The 13765-nt window shown below is 36.8% G+C and overlaps 1 protein-coding gene across 1 annotated transcript in view; it reads left to right on the top strand.

Moving 5' to 3' along the window:
• EDIL3 (EGF like repeats and discoidin domains 3) overlaps window positions 1-13765 on the top strand; it is a 501725-nt gene that overhangs the window by 379221 nt on the left and 108739 nt on the right. The window lies entirely within an intron of this gene.

Raw genomic sequence — 13765 nt, 5'->3', positions numbered from 1 at the left:
AGGTGTGACCCAAAAACCAAAAAAAAACAAAAAACAAAAAAAAACTTGTGTTGTGTTTTGTTAGATAAGAACTTGTTTGCAGAATGTAATATTTTCCCATTTTAATGTGCCTATGCAAAAGAGGAACAATGCCACAGGTATTATTGGTACATCTGGGGGTCGAGGGAACAAGTCTAACATTCCCTGTAACTTGGTTCTAACATGAATTCTATACAGAGATTCTTCTACCAGAATTCCTTATTGAATAGATCCCAAAGGGGGGGGGGCAAAATAAGCAGTGGGTGGCAAAATTATCGCTATATAAGAGGATATTCAAAAAGAGTTATAGATATTAAGAGAATACATCTAAGATATACATGTCCCTTTTATGTCTAGAAATAGTTGGGGAAGAGGGTGTTGAGTCCGGTGTTGTCCTGTGTTTTGGCCTCCTGGAGGCTGAAAAGGACTCCGAGCAGTCTCATATCAGGAATTTTCTTTGAGTGGAGACTTCTCAGACACTGAGTATGGTAGCAAACGCAGGTACACAGTGAAGGAAGGTAGGAGGCAGCTGGGAGTAGATTAATAGGAACCGAATATTGATTTCTTCTCAGAGTGAGAGTCTATTTTTTCACTTTGGGAGCTGGCTGGAAGCTGGCTTGAGTGAGGATAATGATCTGTTTCATAAGGAAAGAACTGAGAGTAAAAATGGTTAAATGTGAGGTAATAGGTAGTGCAAGTGAGAGTAAAGGACTATAAATGAGCCTGTAAGGTGCTTTGGGAATGGACAATGGTGGGAAGAAAGTTGCCAGCGACTTCCTCAAGACAGCCCTACTTGTGCAGGGTGGGGCTTTAGAAAGCCTGGGTCCCCTTTAAACTGCTCCCCAGCACTCACCTCACTGAATTCCTGATCCAGGGCCCAGGGAAGCCGTAGAGTTTCCAGGAGGACGGAGAGGGAAGGCTGTTGGTGGGGAGGCCGAATCCCATAGTCTCCTCTAAGCTTGGCAAAAGGGCCTTTGGCCTGGAGCTTTACTATTCCTCATTCTGCCAAGGCTTCCAGTCCCAGAGAAAGGAAGCTAATTCCCTAGTTATGCTGGAAACCCTGAGTTTTCTATCTATTCTTGTGGTCTAAATATTAATTATTTCACTATTTTGTGAAGTGTTCTTCCATAGAGGGGTTAATATTATATTCTGTTTTGGTGTTCATTTATATTTTTAATTTGTTATTTTGCCTTGGAGACCTGACCTGGAGGTGTTCAAGTCTTACTCTTTGCTCTACACTCATGGATCACTTTTTACCATGCTCAGGGGACCACAGGGAATACCAAGTCTTACTTGGTTCTTTTGCTTGCAAAGCAAGTGCCTTATACTATCTTATACTATCTCACCAGCCCATATTATGCTTTCAGATGTGCAGTATAATACTATTTTAAATGATATTTCAATTGACATTTGCTAGCATCAAGTCATTGTTAGTGTAAAGAATATGTTGTTAATCTATTAAACAAACTTAAAGAATTTTAAAATTAGTTCTTTTATTTTTATTTTCCTTTAATTTTCAAAGTAAATTGTTATTTTATTGCAAAAAGCACAACTTCTGTATACCATCATATTGCTTTCTGGAGAATGAGGGTTCCTAATTCTCTCTTGCTCCTTGTTAGTTTATTTTCCAATGTGTCTCTTCTTGAGTTACTTAGCATAATTATGAATTTTATTTAGCTTAATTATATCTAGCACTCAACATTTATAATTGGTTCTTATTTGCATCATAGATTCTGTCTTACTGTCTAAATTTCCTAATCTGTTGTTATTGTTACATTAGTTGTTTTCCTATTATAATTTTTATCATGATTTCTTTTTAAACAGCAAGTTGCATTTCCTAAAGTATTTTCAATTAATATATTATCTCTTGATATAGATGTAACAAAATATAAAATCAGAATCCCAATTTTCAGCCATTACCAGCAACACTGAGAACTGAGAATGAATCACAGTATTATAGTTGATATTCAACCTAAACTCAATCTTCTAGAAAAGATCTCATCTTCCCCTATTTTTTTCCAAAAAAATGTCTAATCTTTATTTTACATTCTTATTGCATAGAATAGTGTTACAGAATGCAGAGGGGGGAAACATCTATCCTATTCACATTTCAGTTGAACCCAAATTTCATCACAAGTTTCTTCTGGCAATATGTTGTAACCAGTACATTAGGAAAAACTCAGGCAAGCAAAAACAGATTGAGAAAAAGCACATCTTGAATGCTCTTCCGAAGCCTGTCTTCTGTTATTAATCCTTGGAGCTCTAAATCAAACATATTAGACAAACAGATGTGCAATGGAAAATCAAATGTTCATCTTTTGTTAAGGTTTCCCAGAGGTTTCTGTGTAAGAATTCAATAGCCCTCAGAGTCTTATCAGCAATCTTCTTACCTGAAGCATCTACAGTCTAGGATTCAGAAGAGGGAACAAAGAGCCTCTCCTACTTGCTACCTTATCTGGAACCCACTATTGTTTCATTTTCCCTGATGTTGAAACTACAAGCTTGATTTATAATACAAATATACATACAAATTATCTTAACATTAATAGATAGCTTTAGATGTTGTTTTTTAAGTCTTTTACTGGACTTACTTGGTTTCCAATAGCTATATGGTTTTACAGATACAATGTACTCTCTAAATCCAAATTTCTTAATATTCCATTTAAAGATAAAAAACAGAAATGATTCTTTTCATTAAAAAAGACAACAAATAAACTATAGATAAATTCAAAAAGCTAAATTTTAAGGTTTCTAGGTAATACTTTTATGAATTTTCTTGTGTTATAGAATTATAATATTCACGTGGAATAATTCTGGAAGAGACCCATTTTCAATTGAGGAAATTAAATTTTGTAGAGAAATTATAAAATTATAATGGTGGGATGTAAAAAGAGGCAGAACTGGATCCAGTCTTGTTTTTCAGTTTCTACTTGGCCTTTGCAAGGCTTCTGGATTTTCTACATCCAGTATTTTATTTAATATTCATAGTATATAGCAGACATGCAGTTTAAAAATTGCCTCATAAAGCACACTTTTAAGATTTTAAGTGAGTTTGTCACTCAATAGAATAGTAATTTCTCTGAAACAAGGCAAGTAAATGAAAATATTTTATTGCATATCAAACATGAATATTTGTGCACAAATATTAATAATGCCCCAAGTGGTAAATTTGGAATTTTTTATGCAACCTTTAACAGTAGACCTTTACCAAGATGTCTGCTATGTTGTAGGAATAATAAACAGAATTAAATGATGATAATCAAAATAAAAAAATAAACAGAATCAAAGGTCAGTAACTTCTTACAAGGAGATCATAGAATAGTGTTTGAATGGGATAAATAGAGATTACTACAGCAAGTTTTATGCTGGAAATGTTTCTAAAATTATGGTCAAAAACCTAGTTCATATTTTATTTATTTATTAACAGAAATAAACCTGATATTTTGTCTTGAAATTTATATTAATAGATAAAATGAAGTTGAATGTTGCTTTACTCTCTCAAATCCAGTTCCAAAGATATTTAGTGTTTGAAATACTAGAGCAAACAGACATATTTTAAGACACCATATCTATGAGTTAGGGGTAAAAGTATATTTAGATTTTATTTATTATTATTATACATTAATAATTTAAGCTATAAAGTATTAATCCTTAGAGAATTGGCAGAGATGATTTGACCATCTATAAGAGGTATAAAAAGATAACTGTAATGAGATAAAACATAATTGAAAAAGTAATATTTAGCAATTCAGGTATAAAATTTGGCTTCAACAATAGGATAAAACATGATTCAATATCTCCACTGTTTATATTTTTATATTAAAAAAATTGTAGAGTATGACATGTCACAGATCATAAAATAACAAAAAGAATTCCATAGAGGGAGGGACTACAGAGCATGAAAACCGGCTAAGCTTTGCAAAAGCCGGCTCCCTGTGTGTGACACCAGGCGGGGAAAATCCGCGAAAGTACACCGGCCCAGTGGGGCCCAACTGTGAAAAACTGTGAGTGTGACCTATCTATGTCTGTCTACTGTCCTCTTGCGTGAAACTCTTGCGAGTGGGGCAAAAAGAGGCTCCAGCGGAGCATGGCCGCATAGCGAAGCGGAGCGGCTGTGCACTCTTTCTAAGGAAAGAACTCCATTGCAACAAGAAGGAAAAATCACACTAAGAACGGCGCTATATCACAGAAGCAAACATTTCTCTCCGGACTGTCTTCTCTGTTGCATGCTCGGGCCTAAGATTTGACCCAGTGTGAGGCTTCATCCACGGAGGACTCCCCTCCCTTAGAGGCAAGTCAGCCCATCCAGAAAGGGAGGAGCCAGAGGAGTGTGCTGCCTGCATCATATAGACAATGAATACCACCAAAACACGTAGAAAAACCCACAATACAAGTGTGACAATGGGGAAACAACGCAGGCCAGCATCAGACATAGAGAATGAAGATGACAATTCTGAGGACCAGATAATGACCAACCAACTAATCAAACTCTCAGATAAGGACTTTAGACTAGCAATATGGAAGATGCTCAACGGACTCCAAGAAACCATGGATCGAGTTGAACAGAACAATAATAAGAACCAAGAAAATATGAAGACAGAAATCACAAAACTCCAAACTGAAATAACATGTCAACTAACAGGCCTGAAAAAGTCAGTAAATGAAGTGAATGACAAAATGGATAAGCTCTGGGACAGGGTATCAGAAGCTGAGAATAGACTTCGTGCTGTGGAAGATGAGACACATAACAATTCCATACAGCAGGAGAGATTGGACAAAAAACTTAAAGCAAATGAGCAGACAATGGAAAAATTAGTCAAAGAATGGGAACAGATGAAAATAGAAGACTATGATAAGATCAACAGAAACAACTTAAGAATCATTGGAGTCCCAGAGACCCAGGAAGAAAATTTCCAGGAAGAAACAACGGTCAAGAACATCATTAAAGAGAAACTTCCAGAGCTAAAGAATATATGTGATCAAATCCTGCATGCCCGAAGATTACCAACCAAAAGAGACCCCAGAAAAACCACCCCAAGACACATCCTAGTCACAATGACAAATCCCACAGATAGAGACAGAATTCTGAAAACAGCAAGATCAAAAGGGGAAATCACGTTCAAGCAAGCTTCCCTGAGATTTACAGCAGACCTGTCACCAGAAACACTCAATGCCAGAAAGCAGTGGTGGGATATTGTGACAAGACTGAATGAAATGAATGCTTCACCCAGAATACTATACCCAGCAAAACTCACTTTCCGGTTTGACAGAAGAATACATGGCTTCACAGACAAAAAACAGCTCAGAAACTTCACAGACACAAAACCAGTCTTAAGAGAAAAACTGAAAGACCTAATCTAAGACAAGACTACCCAAAAGACACACCAAATTTTGAAATAAAGATGGCGTTAAATCCCAGGACAATTCTTTCTCTCAACGTCAATGGACTAAATGCACCAGTTAAGAGACACAGAGTGGCTAAATGGATCAAAAAACTCAATCCAACCTTCTGCTGCCTACAAGAAACGCACCTGAATAGTCAGAACAAACATAGACTCAAAATAAAAGGCTGTAGAAAAATTATCCAAGCAAACAACACCCATAAAAAAGCTAGAGTGGCCATACTAATATCAGATAATGCAAACTTTATACTCAGGAAGGTTGTAAGGGACAAAGATGGACATTTTATATTAATCAAGGGGTACATAGAGCAGGAAGAATTCACTCTCCAAAACATATATGCACCGAATGAGGGGCCAGCAAAATATTTAATACAACTGTTGACAAATCTGAAAAATAATATCAACAACAACACAATAATTGTGGGGGACCTTAACACGGCTTTGTCAACACTGGATAGGTCAACCAGACTGAAACCCAACAAGAATATACTAGACCTGAGGAGAGAAATGGAAGAAAGAGGCCTAGTGGATATATATAGGACACTCCATCCCCAGAAACCTGGATACACATTCTTCTCCAATGTACATGGGACATTCTCCAGGATAGACTACATGCTGGCACATAAAACATACCTCCATAAGATCAAGAGGATAGAAATTTTGCAGACTACCTTCGCTGACCACAAGGCTCTGAAATTATTTGTGAACTCCAAAGGGACTCAGAAGAAACACTTTAACACCTAGAAGTTAAACAGCCTCATGCTCAATAACCAGTGGGTCCGAGATGAAATCAAGGAGAAAATCAAAAGGTTCCTGGAAACAAATGACAATAAAGACACAAACTATCAGAACTTATGGGACACAGCAAAAGCAGTACTGAGAGGAAAATTTATAGCTTTGCAAGCACACATCAGGAAGGAAGAAGGAGCTTACCTGAGTAGCTTAATGACACAGCTAATAGAACTAGAAAATGCTCAACAAAAGGACCCAAGAATAGGAAGACAGAAGGAAATAACAAAGCTGAGTGTGGGTGTACCTATTTAAGACCCTAGACCCACCCATTTTTGGGAGGGGTCTTGGGAACCGGATAGTAGGTGTAACCTTACCTGCTAGACCCTCCCATTCCTGGGAGGGGTCTGGGAAATGTTATATAAGGCTTGGACCAAGGGAATTTGGGCCTTTTGGCTTTTTGCCCTTTTGGCTCTTTGCCCTTTCTGCGCTGCTGTGCGCTCTGGCTTCTGGGTTTCTGTGTTCTGGTCTTTGACCAGCATGGAGCCCAAAGGGAAGATGGCTAACAGGAGATAAAATGCAGGGCTCGCAAAATATTTGCTGTGCTTGAAAGGTTATAAATAGGCCACACACATGTGGTGGTCAGGGCATGAATAAAAATGATGCTTCCTAATGCCTGCATGTGAGTGAGTCTTGATTACGCCGATTACCTGGGCCTGGAATCCGTCAGCTGAATGGGGATAAAGCCACGTGGGCTGGATGGCATCCTTCACCATCCAGCCCCATCGTTAATTATTTCACACAACATCTGGCGCCATTTAAGACCCTAGACCCACCCATTTTTGGGAGGGTCTAGGGTCTTAAATAGGTACACCCACAGCTGAGAGCAGAAATCAACGAAGTGGAAACTCAAAAAACAATCGGAAAGATCAACGAAAGCAGAAGTTGGTTCTTTGAACAAATAAACAAGATTGATAGACCACTGGCAAACCTAACAAAGAAAGAGAGAGAGAGAAACTTGATAAATCTTATCAGGAATGAAAAAGGAGAGATCACTACTGATATGACAGAGATTCAAAGGGTAATCAGAAACTACTTTGAAAAACTCTACGCCACTAAAAATGAGAACCTGGAAGAAATGGATAAATTCTTGGACTCATAATCTTCCACGGTTGAAGGAAGAGGATGTAGCCTATCTAAACACCCCCATCACCATTGATGAAATTAAAACAGTAATCAAATGTCTGCCAAAAAACAAAAGCCCAGGTCCAGATGGATTCACTAATGAATTCTATCAAACTTTCCAAGAGGAACTACTGCCAATCTTGGCAAGACTCTTTCATGAAATTGAACAAACAGAAACACTTCCAAATAGCTTTTATGAAGCCAACATCACCTTGATACCTAAACCAGACAGAGACGCTACCAAAAAAGAAAATTACAGACCAATATCACTGATGAATGCAGATGCAAAGATCCTCAACAAAATCCTGGCAAATAGGATTCAATGCCTCGTTAAGAAGATCATCCACTACGGTCAAGTAGGTTTCATCCCAGGAATGCAAGGCTGGTTTAACATCCGTAAATCTATCAACATAATACACAAAATCAATAATAAGAAAAATAAAAACCACATGATCATATCAATAGATGCAGAGAAAGCATTTGATAAGGTCCAACACCCATTCTTGATCAAAACTCTCAGCAAGATGGGAATGGAGGGAACCTTTCTCAATATAGTGAAGGCCATCTACCACAAGCCAACGGCAAATATTATCCTCAATGGAGAAAAACTAAAAGCCTTCCCTCTAAATTCTGGCACAAGACAAGGCTGTCCTCTCTCACGACTCCTATTCAACATAGCACTGGAAGTACTTGCTATAGCGATTAGGCAAGAAAAGGATATCAAGGGAATCCAGATAGGAAAGGAAGAAGTCAAGCTCTCACTGTTTGCAGATGACATGATAATCTACTTAGAAAACCCTAAAGACTCTATCAAAAAGCTTCTAGAAACAATAGACTCATATAGCAAGGTGGCAGGCTACAAAATTAACACACAAAAATCAATGGCCTTTCTATACACCAATAGTAATAAGGATGAAATGGACATTAAGAAAACAACCCCATTCACAATAGTGCCACACAAACTCAAATATCTTGGAATCAACTTGACTAAATATGTGAAGGACCTATACAAGGAAAACTATAAAACTCTGCTCCAAGAAATAAGAGAGGACACACGGAAATGGAAACAAATACCCTGCTCATGGATTGGCAGGATTAACATCATCAAAATGGCAATACTCCCCAAGGCATTATACAGATTTAATGCCATCTCTCTAAAGATACCCTTGACATTCTTCAAAGAAGTGGATCAGACAGTTTTGAAATTCATTTGGAACAATAAACACCCTTGAATAGCTAAAGCAATAATTGGGAAAAAGAATATGGGAGGAATTACTTACCCCAACTTTAAACTGTACTACAAAGCAACAGTTATCAAAACAGCATGGTATTGGAATAAGGATAGGTCCTCAGATCAGTGGAATAGGCTTGAATACTCAGAAAATGTTCCCCAGACATACAACCACCTAATTTTTGATAAAGGAGCAGGAAATCCTAAATTGAGCAGGGAAAGTCTCTTCAACAAGTGGTGTTGGCACAATTGGATAGCCACTTGCAAAAAATTGAACTTAGACCCCCAGCTAACATCATGTATGAAGGTAAAATGCAAATGGATTAAAGACCTCGATATCAGACCCAAAACCATAAGTTTTGTGGAACAGCACATAGGCAAAACACTCCAGGACATTACAGGCATCTTCAAGGAGGAAACTGCACTCTCCAAGCAAGTGAAAGCAGAGATTAACAGATGGGAATATATTAAGCTGAGAAGCTTCTGCACCTCAAAGGAAATAGTGCCCAGGATACAAGAGCCACCCACTGAGTGGGAGAAACTATTCACCCAATACCCATCAGATAAGGGGCTAATCTCCAAAATATACAAGGCACTGACAGAACTTTACAAGAAAAAAACATCTAACCCCATCAAAAAATGGGGAGAAGAAATGAACAGACACTTTGACAAAGAAGAAATACACATGGCCAAAAGACACATGAAAAAATGTTCCACATCACTAATCATCAGGGAGATGCAAATCAAAACAACGATGAGATACCACCTCACACCACAGAGAATGGCACACATCACAAAGAATGAGAATCAACAGTGTTGGCAGGGATGTGGAGAGAAAGAAACTCTTATCCGCTGCTGGTGGGAATGCCGTCTAGTTCAACCTTTATGGAAAGCGATATGGAGATTCCTCCAAAAACTGGAAATCGAGCTCCCATACGATCCAGCTATACCACTCCTAGGAATATACCCTAGGAACACAAAAATACAATACAAAAACCCCTTCCTTACACCTATATTCATTGCAGCACTATTTACCATAGCAAGACTCAAAACAACCAAGATGCCCTTCAACAGACAATTGGCTAAAGAAACTGTGGTACATATACACAATGGAATATTATGCAGCTGTCAGGAGAGATGAAGTCATAAAATTTTCTTATACATGGATGTACACGGAATCTATTATGCTGAGTGAAATAAGTCAGAGGGAGAGAGAAAAACGCAGAATGGTCTCACTCATCTATGGGTTTTAAGAAAAATGAAAGACACCCTTGTAATAATAATTTTCAGACACAAAAGAGAAAAGAGCTGGAAGTTCCAGCTCACCTCAGGAAGCTCACCACAAAGAGTGATGAGTTTAGTTAGGGAAATAACTACATTTTGAACTGTCCTAATAATGAGAGTGTATGAGGAAAATGGAGAGCCTGTCTAGAGTACAGGCGGGGGTCGGGTGGGGCGAAGGGAGACTTGGGACATTGGTGATGGGAATGTTGCACTGGTGATGGGTGGTGTTCTTTACATGACTGAAACCCAAACACAATCATGTATGTAATTAAGGTGTTTAAATAAATTAAAAAAAAGAATTCCATAAATAACATGCTGGAAAACACTACTTTATTCATAAGCTATGTGCTAATTTACACAGAATAATGTTAGACAGTATCTTAGTATGGTCACCTAAGCCAAACACCATATTAAATTTTAAATTCAGTCTTGAAGAACTAATTGAGAATATTTTTAATTATTAATATTAATTGTAATTTTACCTAAATGGATGATAGTCTCTAACTTGAGCTTCCAAATAAGAGTACAATACAACTTTATTTACATCCATAATTTTCTGGTTAAGTATTTCAATATAAAAGCAGAAATAGATATTGAAATCAACTGAACATTGTTGGCACGTTGATTATAAAATATTTCTTGCAAAAGTGAAAGAGCATTGTGGTAGCTCCCTGAAGTAAAGTTACCTAGTCTTATTTCTTTAACTTACCAAAATACAAACTTCTTTTTAGGCAGGAAGACAGGGAGGGGGGTTTAAAAAAGAAAAAAAAAATTTAAAGAGAAAGCTTTGGAAAATTGAGAACAGAGACGAGATGTTGTATTATTAGCATATATTCCAAAGTCAAACAAAAATACATACATACATACATACTTACATACATACATATGCACACATGTGGATGTTGGGCACCTGAATGTGTGCCATATGCAGGGTGGCTTTTCGACTTACATCTTCCCACTCTCAATATTACTGCTAGAATCTATTGCAAAATGACAAGTCTTAAAAACCTAGTGAATGTGATTATTTTTTATTTTCTGAGAAAATTGTCTTATGAATGATTAAAATCATAATATTAAGAATTTTACTATAGCAAACTATGCAAAAATCAATTCAAAATGGATTAAAGAACTCAATATCAGTCTTGAGTCTATAATTATATTGAGATAGAACATTCCATGACATTAAATATAGAAGTATCTTCAATAATCACTGACCAAGAAAGTGGAAGAAAAGATAAATTAAACTGAGAAGCCTTTGCATTTTAAAAGAAATAGTCAAATTGAAAATATACCACACAGACTAAAAGAGAACATTCACCCACCTCTCATCTGACAAAATAAAGTATCCAATAGATTAAAAAAACAAAACAAAACAAAACAAAAAAAAAACCTGCTTTATCTTAACAAGAGAAAAAATAACAAATGGGTAAAAGTGAACAGAAACTTCCTCAAGGAAGTGTATGTCTTCCTTGAGGAAGATGGGTCAGCAGGTACACGAAAAAATTAGTCTGCATCAATTATCTTCAAGGAAATACAAATCAAAACAACAATGAGATATACCATACCAGTAAGATTTTCACACATCACAAAATGAATAACCATGTTAATGTGTGAAAGAATAGGAACAATTATTCACTGCTGGTAGTATGGCAATTGCCCCAGCCTTTTTGGAATACAATATGGACACATCTCAAAACTGCTAATTGAAGTTCCAATTCCAAATATTGGCATTTTCCCTGAGGACCACAAAACTATGCTTATAAAACCTTTGCATTCCTGTGGCCATTGCAACATTATTCATATTAGCTAAAATCTGAAAACAATTCAAATGTCCAAGAACAGATGACTAGATAAAAAACTATGAAATGTGTACACAATTGAATATTACTTACCTATAAGAAAAGATGAAATCATGTATTTTAGTACTGCGTGGTTGAATCTGAAGAGGATCATACTGAGTGAAGTGAGTCAGACTGAGAGAGAATTAGCTCCTATATGTGAGATATAAAAGAAATTGTAATAAGGAAATAATGCCAAAAGGTAGAAAGATCAGAGAACTGATCTCTAGTAGGAAGTTTAAAATGGAGGGGGACACTGCAGCAGTAGTGGGGAAAAGTAGCACTTGTGTAAGGGTCACAATGCTGAAATGTTTTATTCATAAAACTCTACCATTAACAGTATTGTAAATCACTATAAAAACTTGGGTGAGGGGCCGGAGCAATAGCGTAGTGGTAGGGTGCTTACTTCGCATGCGGCTGACCCAGGATGGACTTGGGTTCAACAACCAGTGTCCCATATGGTCCCCCAAGCCAGGAGCGATTTCTGAGCACATAGCGAGGAGTAACCCCTGAGCGTCATCAGGTGTAGTCCAAAAACCAAAATTAAAAAAAAAAGGTGAATTAAGAAATATACTATAAGATATCTACTATTTTCCAATTTAAAATTGCTGTGATGGGACAGTAAATTATCAAGTTCATTAAAATAGTAATTTCTTTCATTCTCTTTTTTTTCCTTTTCTTCCTCTTTTCTCTTCTTTCTTCTTTTCTTTCTCTTTCTTTCTTCTTTTCTTTCTCTTTCTTTCTCTTTTTCTTTCTTTCTTTTTTTCTTTCTCTTTTTCTTTCTTTCTTTCTCTTTTTCTTTCTTTCTTTCTTTCTTTCTTTCTTTCTTTCTTTCTTTCTTTCTTTCTTTCTTTCTTCTTTCTTTCTTTCTTTCTTTCTTTCTTTCTTTCTTTCTTTCTTTCTTTCTTTCTTTCTTTCTTTCTTTCTTTCTTTCTTTCTTTCTTTCTTTCCTTCCTTCCTTCCTTCCTTCCTTCCTTCTTCCTTCCTTCCTTCCTTCCTTCCTTCCTTCCTTCCTTCCTTCCTTCCTTCCTTCCTTCCTTCCTTCCTTCCTTCCTTCCTTCCTTCCCTCCCTCCCTCCCTCCCTCCCTCCCTCCCTCCTTCCCTCCTTCCTTCCTTCCTTCCTTCCTTCCTTCTTTCCTTCCTTCCTTCCTTCCTTCCTTCCTTCCTTCTTTCTTTCTTTCTTTCTTTCTTTCTTTCTTTCTTTCTTTCTTTCTTTCTTTCTTTCTTTCTTTCTTTCTTTCTTTCTTTCTTTCTTTCTTTCTTTCTTTCTTTCTTTCTTTCTTTCTTCTTCTTCTTCTTTCTTCTTTCTTTTTGTTTTTTGGTCACATGCATTAGTTCTTGGGGTTACTCCTGGCTCTGAGCTCAGAAATCGCTCCTGGCAGGCATGGGGGATCATATGGGATGCCAGGATACGAAATACCTTCCATTCAAATCAGCTGTGTGCAAGGCAAAAACGCCCTACCGGTCTGCCATCTCTCTGGCCCCTAAAACAGTAAATTTTTTTTAGTGTAGAATTTAATAAACATCATAGAGATTTGTAGACCTTTAATAAAGAGAATGCAACAAATTTTAATATATGTAAAATAATATTTCCTGTCTTGTATAAAATGCATAAAAGAGTGTTTTATTTAGAAGATTGCATTATTTTATTATTGGTAATTTCTCCTAAAGCAAAATACATAAGATGACTTAAAACTGATTTTAAAAATTGGGAAAACACTAATAAAATGACTTCTTTGGAGCTAGAGTGATAGTCTACAGGGTAGGGTATTTGCCTTGCACATAGCTGAAACTGATTCCTTCTCTAACAACCATATGGTTCCACAAACCCACCAGGAGTGACTTCTGAGTCAGACCAGACCAAACCATGAGTATTATTGGGTATGTCCCCTCCCTCCAAACTAAAGTGTCTCCATGTGACGAAATGGACAAAGTAAATCTTTGGTGCAAAACCCACAAAATCCACAATAAAAATACATAATAAATTATTTAGTAGCTGTTGCAAATTTTGATTATTTGCTAATATGTTTTCTTTCAGGGCCTTGTTTGTGCTATATATTTTAGTAAACATTTCTTGA

Source organism: Suncus etruscus, chromosome 2, assembly GCF_024139225.1.
Source record: "Suncus etruscus isolate mSunEtr1 chromosome 2, mSunEtr1.pri.cur, whole genome shotgun sequence".
Lineage (NCBI taxonomy): Eukaryota > Metazoa > Chordata > Mammalia > Eulipotyphla > Soricidae > Suncus > Suncus etruscus.
This window is presented reverse-complemented; position numbering and strand designations above follow the sequence as displayed.